This window comes from Ctenopharyngodon idella, chromosome 3 (assembly GCF_019924925.1).
Source record: "Ctenopharyngodon idella isolate HZGC_01 chromosome 3, HZGC01, whole genome shotgun sequence".
In the NCBI taxonomy this organism is placed as follows: Eukaryota; Metazoa; Chordata; class Actinopteri; order Cypriniformes; family Xenocyprididae; genus Ctenopharyngodon; species Ctenopharyngodon idella.
Genome location: NC_067222.1, coordinates 30380802 through 30397003, shown reverse-complemented (window position 1 = coordinate 30397003; position 16202 = coordinate 30380802). Strand labels below are relative to the sequence as shown.

General features: G+C 36.9%; 1 protein-coding gene across 3 annotated transcripts in view; it reads left to right on the top strand.

The window, feature by feature from the left end:
• Window positions 1-16202, top strand: part of rarab (retinoic acid receptor, alpha b) — a 127229-nt gene that overhangs the window by 75555 nt on the left and 35472 nt on the right. The gene's annotated exons all lie outside the window — the stretch shown is intronic.

The window sequence follows — 16202 nt, the reverse complement described above, 5'->3', positions numbered from 1 at the left end:
AGAAGAAGCTGTTCCATTATTGGCAGGAAGTTTATGGCTGCATCTGTAAATCGTCTCTGAGCATGTGGTGCGGCTGGACCTCTGAGAGTCTGCTAGCTATTGAAGTGCTTGATTTCAGTCATCTTTTAGAACTTATTAGGACACTGTAAGATAAGAACATTTGCCGGAAACCACATCATGGTTCATTCTAGTGGTCAACCCATGTGGGGTTTTCAGTGGCCGATACCAATATATCTAGAGATCAAGTTGGCCATTAGCTGATATAATGCAAATAAGAGTGTTTTAATGATAACAAATGAGAATGAAAGAACTTATTTTACACAATATTTATTCACAATTCTCAACTGGCACAAGAATGAACTGCCATTTCTGTTAATAGGTCTAATATGTCCCAAAATGTCTAAATATCAGACTGATACATATCTTTCTATTACTAGTCAAGTGAACAAACACTAATGGAAACTTGTATGATATCAAAGATGTCGAAAGAAACCAAAATCTGGAAGTATAACAAGCATTTGTAATAAATTTGCATATAAGCAGCAAATTTGTCCTCCAAATGCCCCAAATTTGCTATTTCTTACTCACATGTGTGGTTTCTTTTTGCCTGGTACTTTGCGTTTTACTTGCTCACTGTGCAGCAGGTGGTATTGCCTTTACTGTGTAAATTTGCTTGCCAAATTGTAATCTAACCGCTCATTACAGAGTTAGCCAGTTGCCCTGAGTAAACTGCCATAAGTGGCTGTATTGTGGTTTTAGGTGATATAAAAATGAGCTGAAGCAGAACAGTAATGCCATTCTGCTCAATGAAAAAGAAATAAAGACAAATTTAAGAAATTAGCTTTTAATTTGCACCTTTTCGTTTTTACAGTTGAAATCATTGTGTGTGTGATTAATAGACATTTATTGTATAGTGAGGATTTCTAAGCTTTTGTTCGTTGGTTGTGTAAATCCGGCTAGCGAGTTTTAGTCAGACGCATGTTGATCATTGTTTCTTTGTGCGAGTGCATATGAATGTGTCTCTTGTGTTTGTTCCTTATTTGTGCCTTTGATGTGCATGATGTATGCCACATGTATCTTGTCCCTCTTAACTTGTTTATCTTTATATCTGCGTGTATGTTAGTTTGTGAGTGTGTGTATGTGTGTGTGTGTGTGTGTCTGCATTCCCTTCCTGTGGGCCTCCAGACCAAAGCCTCCTCACAGTGAGAGAATAGACTGGTTTATTGGAGGCCTGTCAGGCTCAGACTGAATTTACTGCCCACAGACAATGTTTATCACTCAACAGAGGGTAATGTGAGCAGAAAGCGCTGCAACCAGAGAGGGAGGGATGGAAATAAAAGACGTGAGGGAGGCGGCAAAGCAGATCCAGAGCCAGGGAGGGCTTTCTGGCCCACTTCTCACTATAGCTCATAAATCTCCAGACCCCATCCTGAGATATGTGTACTTACAGAGAAAGTGAAGAGAGGAAAGAAGGCAACAGAAAGGGGCGGTGGAAAGCAGCATGATACCTTCTATGCTGTGCTTTATTTTTTGCTGAAGCATGGAATATTTTTGTATCTCTCAATCGCTGCATTGTTTGTGTGGTGTGTATGTGTGTGCGAGTGGGACTTGTTTTTTTCTTTTAGTGAGATTGCAGGAGTGTATTTAATGCAATTTTAAACACCACTAAGCCTTAACAGAGGCATCAATCACACAAAATATGCTGTTACAAGAACATGGAAAAACATAGTACCCTTGTAGCATTATCATGTTTTAGTTGCAAATTAATAATGTACCAATATAAACATTTTGACTGATATGATGATCGCTTTGTGTTATGGCCAAATGATGCGATTGCTGATACTTTATGCACTATTTAGAATAGAATAGAATAGAATAGAATAGAATAGAATAGAATAGAATAGAATAGAATAGAATAGAAACTGTTCAAAAGTCAGTAAGATTTTTTTAAAGATATTTTTGAAAGTCTCTTATGTTCACTAAGGCTGCATTTATTTGATCAAAAATACAGTACAAACTGTAATGTTGTAAAATATTATTACCATTTAAATAAAAATAATTTTCTATTTTAATATATTTTAAAATGTAATTCATTTCTGTGATGACAAAGCTGAATTTTCAGTCATTACTCCAATCTTCAGAGTCACATGATCCTTCAGAAATCATTCTAATATGATTTGATGCTCAAGAAATATTTCTCATAATTTATAATTTAATGAGTCGCTGCTGAACAAAAGTAATCATTACTTACTGATCCCTACATTTATATTATATTATATTATATTATATTATATTATATTAGAATATTTCAGGTGAATTCGAGTCAATGCAAATTAAAACTGTTGTTGATAATTAACAAAATATGCTAATATTGGCTGATGATAACTGATGTATTGTGCATCCCTAGTTAATCTGTTAGCAATTCACTTGCTGTGAAATCTTATTGTTGTGTATTGCCATATTAAGTTCTCTGAGTTTCTTATTTGAGTTTCTTTGTTGTGCCTGATGCCTGGTGTGAAACCCTGTGACCCAAATGCCGTCCTCCCTCACACCTCACATTCACACTTTCGCACTCCATGGCTGCTGACATTTTACTGCAGCGCAGACGGTGTGATTGGCAGACCAAGTGTGAGGTGGATCGTGGGTGTTTTTAGAGGGGAAGCTTTCAATGTCACTGAGGTTTCGTATAAATATTTATCATTAATTTTCCCTTTTCTTTGTGATTTCAAGCTTAATTTGAGCTTTTTCTCTGATATTAGCCTTCCCGTCGCTCAAGCAATAGAGCATGGCGCTAACAACACCAAGGTCATGGTTTCGATTTCCAGATCAAGCAAGAACTGGTCATATGTGTACCTTGAATTCATTATAAGTTGCTTTGGATGATAGCATCTGCCAAATGCATATAAATGATATTAATATTTTTATGCCAAATATGCATACTGCATTAACATGCAGTTTCATTGCCTCATTGCTCAACATCTGTTTGCATTTCCTCTTATATCATAACCTTGTCTAGTTGTAAACTCTCCCTTCACTCTCTTTCTCTCCTCCCTCTTCTCAGGCCGTAGGGCTCCCTATCCACTAAGGTGTTGAATAATTAATGGAGGCAGGCTGGGTTGATTAAAACAACACATCAGTCTGACCTCATTTAGTGAAGGCATGACTCAATGACAGGAACCAGCAGTGTCCTCTTAATGACAGATTACTCCTGACTGCGTGTGCTACTGTAAGCGATTACAATTTTACGCACACAAATACAAAAGTCATGAGCTACAAGGGACACTTATGATGGTGTCCATACTGAATATACACATTAAACTGTCCACGTGAAAGTAACTGAACTCTTTGAAATATTTACTAACACCTTTGTACACATGGAGGCTAAAGCTAGCAAGCTAACTTGTGTCTAATTTGTTTGTTGACCATTATCATCAAGTGAAGAAAAGTTATACTGTGTCAAAAAGCCTATAAATCACTTTTTTTTTTTTAAATGGAGCAAGAGGTATGTACAATATTAGCTTCAGGAGAACTTGTGCTGACAAAAAAAAAAGTCTTGCGTTAAGCCTATTTTTCTCTTGAACATTTTGCATTATGATTTGCTTTATAAATATTACTGACAGTTTAAATCCAGGGGCATTCTCCCATGTGTTTGTCAGTACTTTTTAGTCTCTGTTCTGAAGCTGGATATTGAGGAGTTAATGGTGACATTTCTACGCGAGAGAAAATACAACTTGTGTCTCTGCTTGAACTTGAAGTCACTGGCATGACAGCAGACAGATTTGTCAGCGGTTGACAGCATTAAGCTGTGAATTCCTCAAACAGCTGATTGTGACAACAAATCCATCATTGATTTCGGCTTGTATTTCCTCATACATTCAGAAAATTTCCATTTTGAATATGGAACGAATGCCCATTCCATATTCATTTGCTAAAGAATGGAACTGTGATGCCTTGATTTGGGAACAATTCATGTAATAAACGGCTGGTAAGCCTATTGCCAAACCCATTTGCCACCATGTCTGTATCAATCATGCCAGTCCACCAGCTCACTGGAATGTACTGTACTGGAAAGAACCGATTGAGGAGGCTGGCAGGAAGGAGGGAGGAATAAGCCGCCTCTTTCGTCTACATCAAAAGGAAAAGTTCATTTGCTAATCATTCGTGGCACATAGAGCGAGTTCCTTTTCGCTAATTGTGTCCAAGAGTTGCTATTAGCATATCTGCTTTGATTTTGTGCTCTGCCCTGTGGCAGCTGACAATGACTGTGCTTTTTTTAAATAAAGACTGACAATTAGAAACTGCTAAAATAAAATTGTACAAAATGACTAATTTACATGTACTTTGGGGCTGAAGTCTGAGGTTATATATTAAATGTTTGAATCTAGCTATATTTTTCACATGTAAGGACACCCAAACTTTACATTTCAACAACCGACACGGAATGAACATACATTTTAATAGCGGTTAATAGTTTGGGGTGAGTAAAAAAAAATGTTTTTTAAATTAATATACTATCAGCAAGGACACATTAAATTGATCAAAACTGACAATGAAGACATTTATAATGTCACAAAAATATATATTTCAAATAAATTCTGTTCTTTTGATCTTTCTATCACAGAATCCTGAAAAACAATGTATTGCAGTTTCTATGAAATATTATTGATAATAAGAAATGTTCCTTGAGCATCAAATCATATCCGAATGATTTCTGAAGGATCATGTGACACTGAAGACTGGAGTAATGATGCTTAAAATACAGCTTTGCCATCACAGGAATAAATTACATATTAAAATATATTAAAGTAGAAAACAGTTATTTGAAATTGTAATAATATTTCACAATATTACTAGTTTTATTGTATTTTTGGTTTCATAAATGCAGTCTTGGTGAGCGTAAGAGACTTCTTACGAAAACATTTAAAAAAATCTGACCAAGCACAAACCTTTAAACTGTAGTGTTTATGTACAGATGGGTCAACAGAGAAATGTTCTCAGTAGACGCCTATTAATCATTTGAGTTTTGCAAAGCGCAAGCTAATATTTAGCCATTCAGATTAGTTCTTGTTTTTCCTTGATTAAATCACATAATCACAGGAACAATCAAACTGATCAACAGAAGTACATATGGATAGCACTTCTTTAGAAGTCTTGTATTACAATCTCGTCTTTGAGTTAAGTTTACTGTAAGTTAAGAGATATCTGAAACTTAAAAAGTCGAAGGAAGAGGGGAAAAGTCTCTGCATGAATTTGCTGAGCTCAGCCCTTTTGAGTCTCAGTGTCTTGGCTTGAAGACAAAGTAAAAATGGTGTATTGACATTTACAGGAGTATTTTTCTTCTGCCGTGGATCAGGAAGAATTGAGAACGTTGATGTGTTTTTGTTCATGTGCTTTCTTCCATTTATAATTAGTTGAGTAGAAAGCTCTTATCATCATGCTAAATATTTCCTGAACTTTAAATGAATTTGATTAGGAAGTCTTGTACTCATTTACAGATCCTAAACAGAGATGCTATTGTACAACCATATTATCATAAGAGGCTAAAAAACGAACACAATTGACCTCTCTTCTTTGTGCTGATCAGTGTTCAGGAAGGTAATGTAGAGAACCAAACTGTTACTTGAACACAAACCGAACAGGGCAAAGTTAATCAGAAGAATGCTGTGGTGTTTCACTTTTTTGTTTTTTAAAGTGTATTAAAGGGATAATTCACCCAAAAAATTAAAATTAATCATTTTCTCACCCTTATGTCCTTCCAAACCTGTATGACTTTCTTTCTTTTGAGGAACAGAAAAGAATCCTGAATAGAGACTGGGGCTGTCAAGATGCATAATTACAAAAAAGAATCAAAAATTAAATTGCTAATCAAATGAGGCACCTTTTAATGTCACTGTATTAGGCTTAATGTCAATGATGTGCGGTCACAACACTTGTAAGAATCAGTGCCAAATAGTGTTGATGTGTCGTTTGTAGTCCATTTCTGAGTTGCAGTAGAGGGGAAGATTATCAATAAATACTGTCTTAAATTTGTATCTGTTCTTTAAAGGGATAATTCACCCAAAAATTTTAATTATTCCATAATTTACTCACCCTCAAGCCTTCCTAAGTGTATATGACTATCTTCTTTCAGACGAACATAAGAGGAACACATATCGGCGATATATTTGAAAATATCCTTAGTCCTCCAAGGTTTATAATGGTTTATAGTACGTCATGGCATTGTGTACTACGTCACGAAAGTTAACGCTTTTCTTCATAAAGTTTTAACTAAGGATACTTTTTTTTTTTTTTACACAAACGCACCGATTCGCTTCAGAAGGCCTTTATTAACCCCTGGAGTTGTATTGATTCATTTTTTTAAGGATTGATGCATTATTTTTGACTTGAAAATGCGCCCCCCCCATTCACAACCATTATAAACCTTGGAGGACTAAGGATATTTTTAAATATATATCTGATTGTGTTTGTCTGAAAGAAGATATATACACCACATATACACCTAGGATGGCTTGAGGGTGAGTAAATCATGGGATAATTTTCATTTTTGGGTGAACTATCCCTTTAAGCTATTGTGTGACTTCAGAACATTTCAAATGACTTTTTTTATTGTGCTTTTATAGGTGTTTTTTTGTCATTTGGAAGCTTGACAGACCCTGTTCTCATTCACTTTCAGTATGTAGATATTCTTTAAAAATGTTCTTTTTGTGTACTATGAAAAAAAAAAAAAAGAAATCTTATGGGTTTATGGGTTTGGAATGACAATGAGGGTACATGAGTAAATGATGACTGAAAACTGAACTGTGAACTGTTCCTTTAAGATTTAAAACCTTTTTATTTTCCAACCTTTAGTATTCCTACCACATTTTCCATTGTTAAAACTGGCATATGTTAATGTTGGATTACCAGACATTTTACCTTATTAATTGTTTTCCTCAAGCTGTCAGTGTACGTGTTCTTTAACAAGAAATATTGTATAGAAATGTGTTGCATGTGTTTGCATTTGCATGTGGATTAAAGGGCAAACCCTGTTTTTATTGATCATATCCACTACATTTTTAACATTATTAGAGTCAGGCTTGACATTAAAAAGGCACTGACAATAAGCCATAACTCTTGTTTATAAGTGGACTATAGGATCACATGCAGTGTTTAAATCAAAATGAGCTAATTATACTGAAGAAATGTCGTGTAGCTCAGTGCACATATTCTCCAGTCCAGCTTCCATCTCATCCAAATGAAATCTGCTCTGCTGAAATATGTGGAAGGGCTTCTAGAGTGACAGCATGCTTGTTTTCTTAGACTGGAGTTTGGAGACGGGAAGTGCGGTGGCTTTCGGAATGGGGATCAGAATGGCTGGCCAATTGGGCTGGGGGTCAGTGTGTTTGTTCCTGTTCATGCACCCCACCCCCCAACCCCCACATGGTTTTGCAGCTGCTCTGGAGAATTAGGGGGAATCCCAACCTAACTAATTGTATAAACTGCTGGACTCACATGAAGGAAGAAAAAGGGCTCAAAATAGAACATGTCCTGAAAGTAATTGAAGATTGTTTTAGAAATTTTTAAGAATGTGACATCTGCTTAAAACGTGTTTGAGCGTTGTGTGTAAGCATTGTTTGAGCACTTTAAACGGTTGACTTAATTAAGTGATCTACAGTGTCTGCTATCATGTTGCTTTGCATGAGGTCAATGAAGTTTGTGTTGAAATTCTTTCCACGTAATGTAAAAACAGCATTATTCATTTGAAGGCAAATGTGAGTTATTCCTTCAGAGGAGGACCCAGATGTGAGAGCTGGACTGTTGAAGAAGGGGGGTGGTTCCAGATGGTCCACCCGGGTCTGGTTAAATATTATCAGTCCACTGGCCTCCCCCACTGCCTCACTGAGCCTGTAATCCATCGTAACTACTCAGCCCTCTTTCATCTCCTCTCTTTTCCCCCTTTGCATTTCTCTCAGAGAAGTGGATTATAGGAGGTGCTCATTCTGCATGCAAGAAGCACACTAGAAATGGATAGAGCGAGAGATCTCTTTATATCACGTTGTCAGATACAATGTGGATTTTGTGACCATTCATCTGCTGCATGTACTGCAGATGTAGAAACATGTTAGTTCACATGTGACATTTGACAAACTGAGAAACCTATTTTATGCTTTGAATACCAAAATCAATGTCATGCACCTATTTATTGACAGATTAGAGTGACTTATCTGAACTCAGAAACCAAGCACCTACAAATTAGATGGCCGCCTTCGTAATATATAAAAATGTTTTCATGTAAGTTGATACTATATTTTTTCTACCGACCATTAGTTCACTGTTAGATGCATAAACCTGATGAATAAAATTGTGATAAATCTTTTGACTTCCATTCTTTAGAAAACAGAATGAAACCATAATAATGTCAAATTCTATCCAATCTATCAACTTATTTTTTTATTATTGTACTTTGTCTAATAGTAATAACAATAATTAATTATTTAATAAGTAATAATAATAATAGTAATAATAATAATTATTATTATTGCTGTTGTTGTGCAATAATATTTATTATTATAATATTTATTTATTTATTAATTTTAATGTTTACACATTTTTTACACTATTTTTCTTTCATTTTTTTTTAATTGATTTTTTTTAAAATTCATTTTTACACACTTTTTCCTATGGACCAACTTTTTTTTTTTTTTCATCCTTACACATTTACATTATTTTTCCTCTATTTTTCCACAGACTACCCTATCACTCTCTTGCAGACCAGAGGTTTGAAAACCTATAAACCCAAAGTTAACCAATAGCCAAATAGCTATTTAGGCATTGTTTTAGCAAACTATCATTCAGTCTTCCTTTATTCTGGTATGTAACGGCCTCTTTTCACAGTCCAGTTGAATGTCCTGTTTAAAATACATCACATTACAGAGTTAAAGGGTTAGTTCACCCAAAAATGAAAATTCTGTCATTTATTACTCACCCTCACGTCATTCCACACCCGTAAGACCTTCGTTGATCTTCAGAAACCAAATTAAGGTATTTTTGATTAAATCCGATGGCTCAGTGAGTCCTCCATTGCCAGCAAGACAATTAACACTTTCAGATGCCCAGAAAGCTACTATAGACGTATTTAAAACAGTTCATGTGAATACAGTGTTTCAACCTTAATGTTATGAAGCGACGAGAATACTTTTTGTGCACCAAAAAAAACAAAATAACGACTTTATTCAACAATATCTAGTGAAGGGCGATTTCAAAACACTGCTTCATGAAGCTTCAAAGCTTTACGAATCTTTTGTTTCGAATCAGTGGTTCGGAGCGTGTGACAAAATCAAGTGATTTCAGTAAACGAGGCTTTGTTAAGTCATAAGTGTTTCGAAATTTCAGTGGTTCACCACTGGGGGGTACACGCTCCGAACCACTGATTCGAAACAAAAGATTCGTAAAGCTTTGAAGCTTCATGAAGCAGTGTTTTGAAATCGCCCTTCACTAGATATTGTTGAATAAAGTCGTTATTTTGTTTTTTTTGGTGCACAAAAAGTATTCTCGTCGCTTCATAACATTAAGATTGAACAACTGTAGTCACATGAACTGTTTTAAATACGTCTATAGTAGCTTTCTGGGCATCTGAACGTGTTAATTATCTTGCTGGCAATGGAGGCCTCACTGAGCCATCGAATTTCATCAAAAATATCTTAATTTGTCTTCTGAAGATGAACGAAGGTTTTACTGGTGTGGAACGACATGAGGGTGAGTAATTAATGACTGAATTTTCATTTTTGGGTGAACTAACCCTTTAAAATGTGTTGCAAACACCAATTCACACTGACTTCTGTGCTTCATATCACTATGACATAAGTAGCATTTCTTACGAGTACTTCTATTCTGTGTCTTAATTTGATGTCCAAACAGCTCAGTAACATTTTCTTCTTCATTTTCTTCTCAATGACTGAACCTATAATCTCTTCGTAGTTGTTCTGAAGCACTCAGCCTCTCAGTGCTCCGTGAGCCCGGGTCAACCCACCCGTTCGTGGCCCCCGTCTGCCCCTGTCTTCCAGTGCAAGTGCATGAGAGCGCTTGAGGAATGCTGTGCCTCTATTGTAATTGTATCAAGGGGTGGGGGAAAGATGGGTTAATTACACTCTCAAAGTAGCCAGTGCACTTGGAGAAGAGGGTCAAACAAGTCATAATGGCGCATTTGCCAGGCCATTGTGAGGGTACTGTAGCAGAGCGACTAGCTCTTGTTCCCGCTTCAGACCGCTTTAGGGGGCTTTCGCTGATTAAAGGGGGGATTTGCGTCGGTTGCTTTCATGGGTCCTTGGCCAGGAGAATCGATATGTCAATAGGCTCAGTATCTATATGCAAAGCAGGGGTTTGGCCAGCACATTCAGGGCTTTTTGATATGCATGGGGCTTAGGCTTAAGCACTGGCAGTAAAGACTGAGCATTATCACAGAGGCTGCTTGATGTTCTTATGTGTGGTGATATGGGGTCCTCTGTGGGGAGTGGGTCTGCTTTGATAAGATAGAGAGCTGGTGGCCTGGAAGGCTGGCTGTGGCTCTGGTCTGCCGTTGTGTGTGTGATGACTCAGATCGCCTTTAAACGGAAAAATCACTGGCTTTTGTTTTGGCCGCCCAACTATGTAATGTACCAGATTCTTCCTGCCCGAGGCCCATCATCACAGCGCAGTCCCACTGGGTCCTTTGTGTGTTTTTTCTCCATGTGAAAGGGAGCTGGAATGAGAAATCAAGAGCAAGAGTGTCGGGGGTGAAGGTCTTTCCTCTAGGGGGTGTCAAGGTAATGGGCCTGTTTAGAGAGAAGCCCCCTATCTGTCTCTCGGCCTCTCAATATCTCTCTGTCGTGACGGGAGTAGAGATGATGGGGCTTTCTTTCATGCTGTTACCATCCGCAGAAGATGGAGTAGTGCGGGGACACTGGTCGGGGTCAGCGGACCTCCCCCACCCAGTACTCGGCTCCACCTCACTCTTAGCCTCTTTGAAATGGTGATGATGATGGGGTGACCCCCGCTGCCCCCCCCGATGCGATGCCCTCAATGAGGCTTGGGTTTGGTAGATCATTCCACTGCCCCCGCTTTTCCCTCCCCAGAGCTCCACAGCAACCGCTGCCCCGGTCTCGGCCGCATTTGTCATGTCCAGACCCTGCAAGCTGTACCTCTATGGGGCTTTTGTTCCCCAACCTGCTGGCTAAGCAGGGGATTTCAGATGGACCATTAACATTTGAACCAGCTCGGCACATTTCCCTATAGCACTCGATCTGCGCTCGGGCCATTACTGGTGAAAAAACTGGGAGTTCTTCATATAGGTCACTATACGTCTATATCACGAGCTGGTAAATGTGAGGTTGTTAAGGAGACTATATAGTATAATGTGTTAGATGATTACAGTAATCATACTGTAGTACGGGAAAAATGTTAATGTACACATAAATCATATTTAGACAAATCATACTCATATCTGCCCTGAACATACGTAAATGACCCAATACAAACAGCCATATGTGTCAGTGAGCTCTTCATCTGTTGTTTGAGTCAGTAGGGGTCAGTACGTCAATAGGGTGTTATGATGCGTAGCCAGGGGACAGGTGAAGTGGACCTGACCACTCATGCCGCACCTTAATTTTAGCAGATGTCGAAACTGCCCATCATCTGGGCCATCAGAATAGCATGATATAATTTTTTTTTTAGGAAATAGAGATGCATTAAAGGGATGGTTCACCCAAAAAAGTTATGTTCATATAATCAAGGCCAATGGGGTTCAAAACAACATTTAACCCATTTTGTATGGAATCTTATTTATGCCACATAAGAACAAAATATGTATAATTTGGTAAATCAAAAATATGACATTAACATTTTAAAATTATGAGTCATAATTATGAGATAAAAAAACAAAAAGTAAAAGTGTATTCTATGTCTTAATTTTGACTTCTTTATCTCATGATTTTAACTATTTGTGACCCTGTACGACAAAACCAGTCATAAGGGTCAATTTTTTGAAACTGAGATTTATACATCATCTTATTGATGTAAGGTTTGTTAGGATAGGACAATATTTGGCTGAGATACAACTATTTGAAAATCTGGAATCTGAGGGTGCAAAAAAAAAAAAAAAAATCAAAATATTGAGAAAATCGCCTTTAAAGTTGTCCAAATGAAGTCCTTAGCAATGCAAATCCATTCACAAAAATAAATTTTTGATATATTTATGGTAGGAAATGTACAAAATATCTTCATGGAACATGATCTTTACTTAATATCCTAATGATTTACATTGTATTTACAATGTATTGTTGGCTATTGCTACAAATATACCCATGCTACTTATCACTGGTTTTGTGGTCCAGGGTCACATTTATCTCATAGTTATGTCATAGTATCTCATAATTTTAAATTTTTATGTCACGATTATGACTTTTAGTCATAATTATGATTTACCAAAGCACGATTTTCTTTTCTTATGTGGCATAAATTGGCCTTTATACCTTGACTCTCATTGTATGGATAAAACATCACAGAGACATTTTTTAAAAATATATATATATTTTTTTTTTGTATGACTGTAAATCTCTAATGATGATTGACAATGTAAACAACTAACATATTCGCCCTTAAGTACACAAACCCACATTCAAACAAACAACTCACCATAAGGATAGTAAGAGGCTGGATCTATTCTCATCACTTAATCCTTGACCTTGAGCCAAGAGTAATGAGACGGGACTGCTCAAGCAATCAGGATCATCAGCGGCCCTGCGGACTAGTCAATAGCCTTCACCCGCTAACATTACACATCTGGCAGAGCGCTTCACGGTAGCTAATCTCCACCATATGTTTTACCACAGCAGTAAGCATCAGCTGGCATATAGTAACAGCACAAACCTCTCAATGCATTTATATTGTACCATAATTTACAAAGAGCTATGACTTTGATTATTAATGACTATATAAGAAATAACCCTCTTAACTCTTTTTATGTCACTCGCTTGCAGGAAATTGCTTGAGCGAGGTTCACAGAAGAGTTAATAGTATGTATGCCCGGAGATTGTGATCAAGGTTATGTCACTCAGATTTAGCGTACTGCCTATGTGATTGCATTTTATAGGAAAATGGTTCACTTTGTCATATGCATTTTTATATAGCTGGAGTTCAAAAGCAGTCACTGTTGAGAATGTTTAATGGTATCAGTCTCTTGACCTTTGTTGGTGTTAATAGCATGTGGCACATCCATACTGTGCTACTATATAATGAGTCAGCACAGGTGCTCATTGTAACAGTATTGAATGATGGCCCCTCCCTATCAGACTGATTAAAGGCATTGTGAGTCAATGCAAACACCCATCTGTTCATCAGGGCCAGGCATTCTGGGACAAACTGGGTCATGTGACTGACAGAATAAAAATAAGCATTTAAAACTATACGCTTATCAGTATGCTAACACCTCCCAGACTCAGTCGAACAGCATTGACATTGTGCAATATGTTCTTGAGGACGTGTATCCGCTCCTAGCTCATGCACCATTGATAAGAAGTCGAGTTTAATGGAAAATAAAGAAGCTTTTTTTATGCGTATTTAGAGGAAGTGAAGTGGGGGAGGTGGATTGAGGGTAATAAATAGCCTCACACTTTCAAGTTGCCAGCAGGTTTGCTCATGCATTTCCTCCTAAAGCCCCATAAAGTCTTTGAATTCCTAACAGCCGCCATACAACCCCCCTCCTCCCCTGATATACTGCCACTCTCGACTCCTGCAGTCTCGAGGTATTGCAAATCTTAGGTCATTTGCCTCCATCAATGACATATGCAGCCTATTACACTAGTCTGTTGTTGTTTTCAAAATGCAAAGTTATGATTTTTTTTTCTTCTGAAATGTAAAAAAAAATTCTGTTTACGCAATTAGATGTGTTGTATTGGTGTACCTAGATCATTTAAATCAATTAAAATCATAGCATATAGTAGTAAAGAAATGGGTGAGTATGTTTATTGTAATAAAAACTTTATTCAACGGTGTTGGGGGTAACCATTACAAGTAACTTGAGTTACGTAATCAGATTACTTTTACTTTAATTAAGTTACTTTTCCACATTTATTGACTGACATCTCTCCTGTCCCCATATTGAGAGAAATAAAGGTCAGAGGTGTTGTGCACTATGTGAACATGATGGTTATTGTAGTTCTAGACTAAATGTGAACATGCATTTACTCATCTCACTTACACAAACGCATTCAATATTCCTCAAAATGAATAAAAACAGTAAAATGCAATCTCTGATTTTTCCGCAAACCTGTAATAATTAACTATATTAAATTACACAAATATACTTTATGCATTTAATCTCACTTTATTAACCAATGTATTTGCTGCTGACCTTCAATGATCTAATTCAACCATACTAATAAGCAAAAATTACTTTAGATTACATCTAGAAATAAGAGTGTTGAACTTACTTCTCCTGTGTCCTATTCTTCTTTAATCCAGAATAGCAGCACAGCTGAAAGGTTTGTTTGAGCTGCACCCTTTACTGTACAGGCGTAAATATGCATTTCCTTCATCCTGAGGCTTATTAATTTCACTTTTGGTGTGAAAGGGTCTTTACAGTCGGCAAAAATAGAACTTTATTTGCTGTTATTAAAAAACAAACAAGCAAGCCCAGCTCAGGTGAGAAAAAGTAACGCAGAAGTAATGTAATGCATTACTTTTCATAAAAAGTAACTAAGTAACGCAATTAGTTACTTTTTTTTTTAGGGAGTAACACAATATTGTAATGCATTACTTTCAAAAGTAACTTTCCCAAACACTGCTATTCAATGCTGTGCACTCTTGATAATGGAATATTTAGCAAAGTCACCGTCAAATTAGAGATGTACCGTCAAATTTCAGCTTGTCATTTTGTGTAAAGGTACAGTCACAATATGAAAATTTGCAGGCAAAAAAATTCCATTGTCAATAGTGTAGCGATGTATGAAGCGCTGGTCACAAAGAAGTAACTTTCAAAAAAAGTCTGGTCAGTGTGGTGAATTTGCCTGACCAACTGAACTCGATGCAAAATCTGCATGGGGAAATCTAAAATCTTTTGCCCTTGTGCGAAATTCCCAGTTGTGTGAATTCCCATTGAAATGACTCCATTCTGTCTGCAAAAACTCACTAAACAACAGTAAATGTGACTTCGCCTGAACAGTATTTACTGTTTATATAGTATTACAGTCACTTGACCTGTATGTGTATGTGTCATGTCTTGCGTGAAACATTTAAACTGGCACAAATGTAAAGCAGTTTTATTTAGAGCCAGTCATTTCCCCCCTGACCGTTTCATAGCCAGATTTATATGGGTCTGGTTGGATTAAAAGGACTGCCCATTAATAAACGTGTATTTATTGAATGAGCGGCCTTTTGTGTGCAGGCTAATATTTTAGATGGTGAAAAATCAATACAGTACCTCTTACATGTCAAGGACAAAAATGTGAGGGCTGAAGCCGGAAAATAAGGGGAGGCTAATACGTCGTTTCACTGATGGATGGAGCCATCAGCGGATGGCAGCAACCTTGGTGCGTTGAGCTGACGGATGCTGTAGGGCTGCAGCCCAAGTGTTCATTGCCTTGTTATGAACACTACTCTCCAGACAGCGTCTATGGATTTTGTGGTGGGAAACTAGATAGTGTTGCAATGTGTTGTTTACCTCACTTTGTATTGATAAAGCAGTCTTGGGGTCAGCGAGTGTCTGCTCTTTACAGAGACAGCATGGTGGTTTACTGGAAGAGTAGGTGATCAGTGGATATGCCTGTTATTATTAAATACAAGTTCTGCCATTTATAATGCTACATTTCAGCTGATTATAATTTCAATAGGCTGGTAAATAAATATTGCCTCCCTATATGATCTCATGAGATCAATATGTTTATTGATTATACATTCACAATGGCCATTATTGGTTTTTAACCACACATTGTTAAACCATGAGCAAGTTGTTACCATTTAAAAAAAAGAAAGAAAGAAAGAAAAAAGTCTGTCTGCTCTTTTTAAATGGCACAAATTGTAAACATAAACGTATTTACTTAAATACGATTATTGGACGCATAATCTCAATTCATGCAAAAGTTGCACACAAGTTTATATTAGAAGATGTATTATCTATTTGTCCATGAAAACAAAACAAAAAAAAAAATCTAGTTCAGTGTAGTTTCATTTATGATGAAATAAAGAGCTTA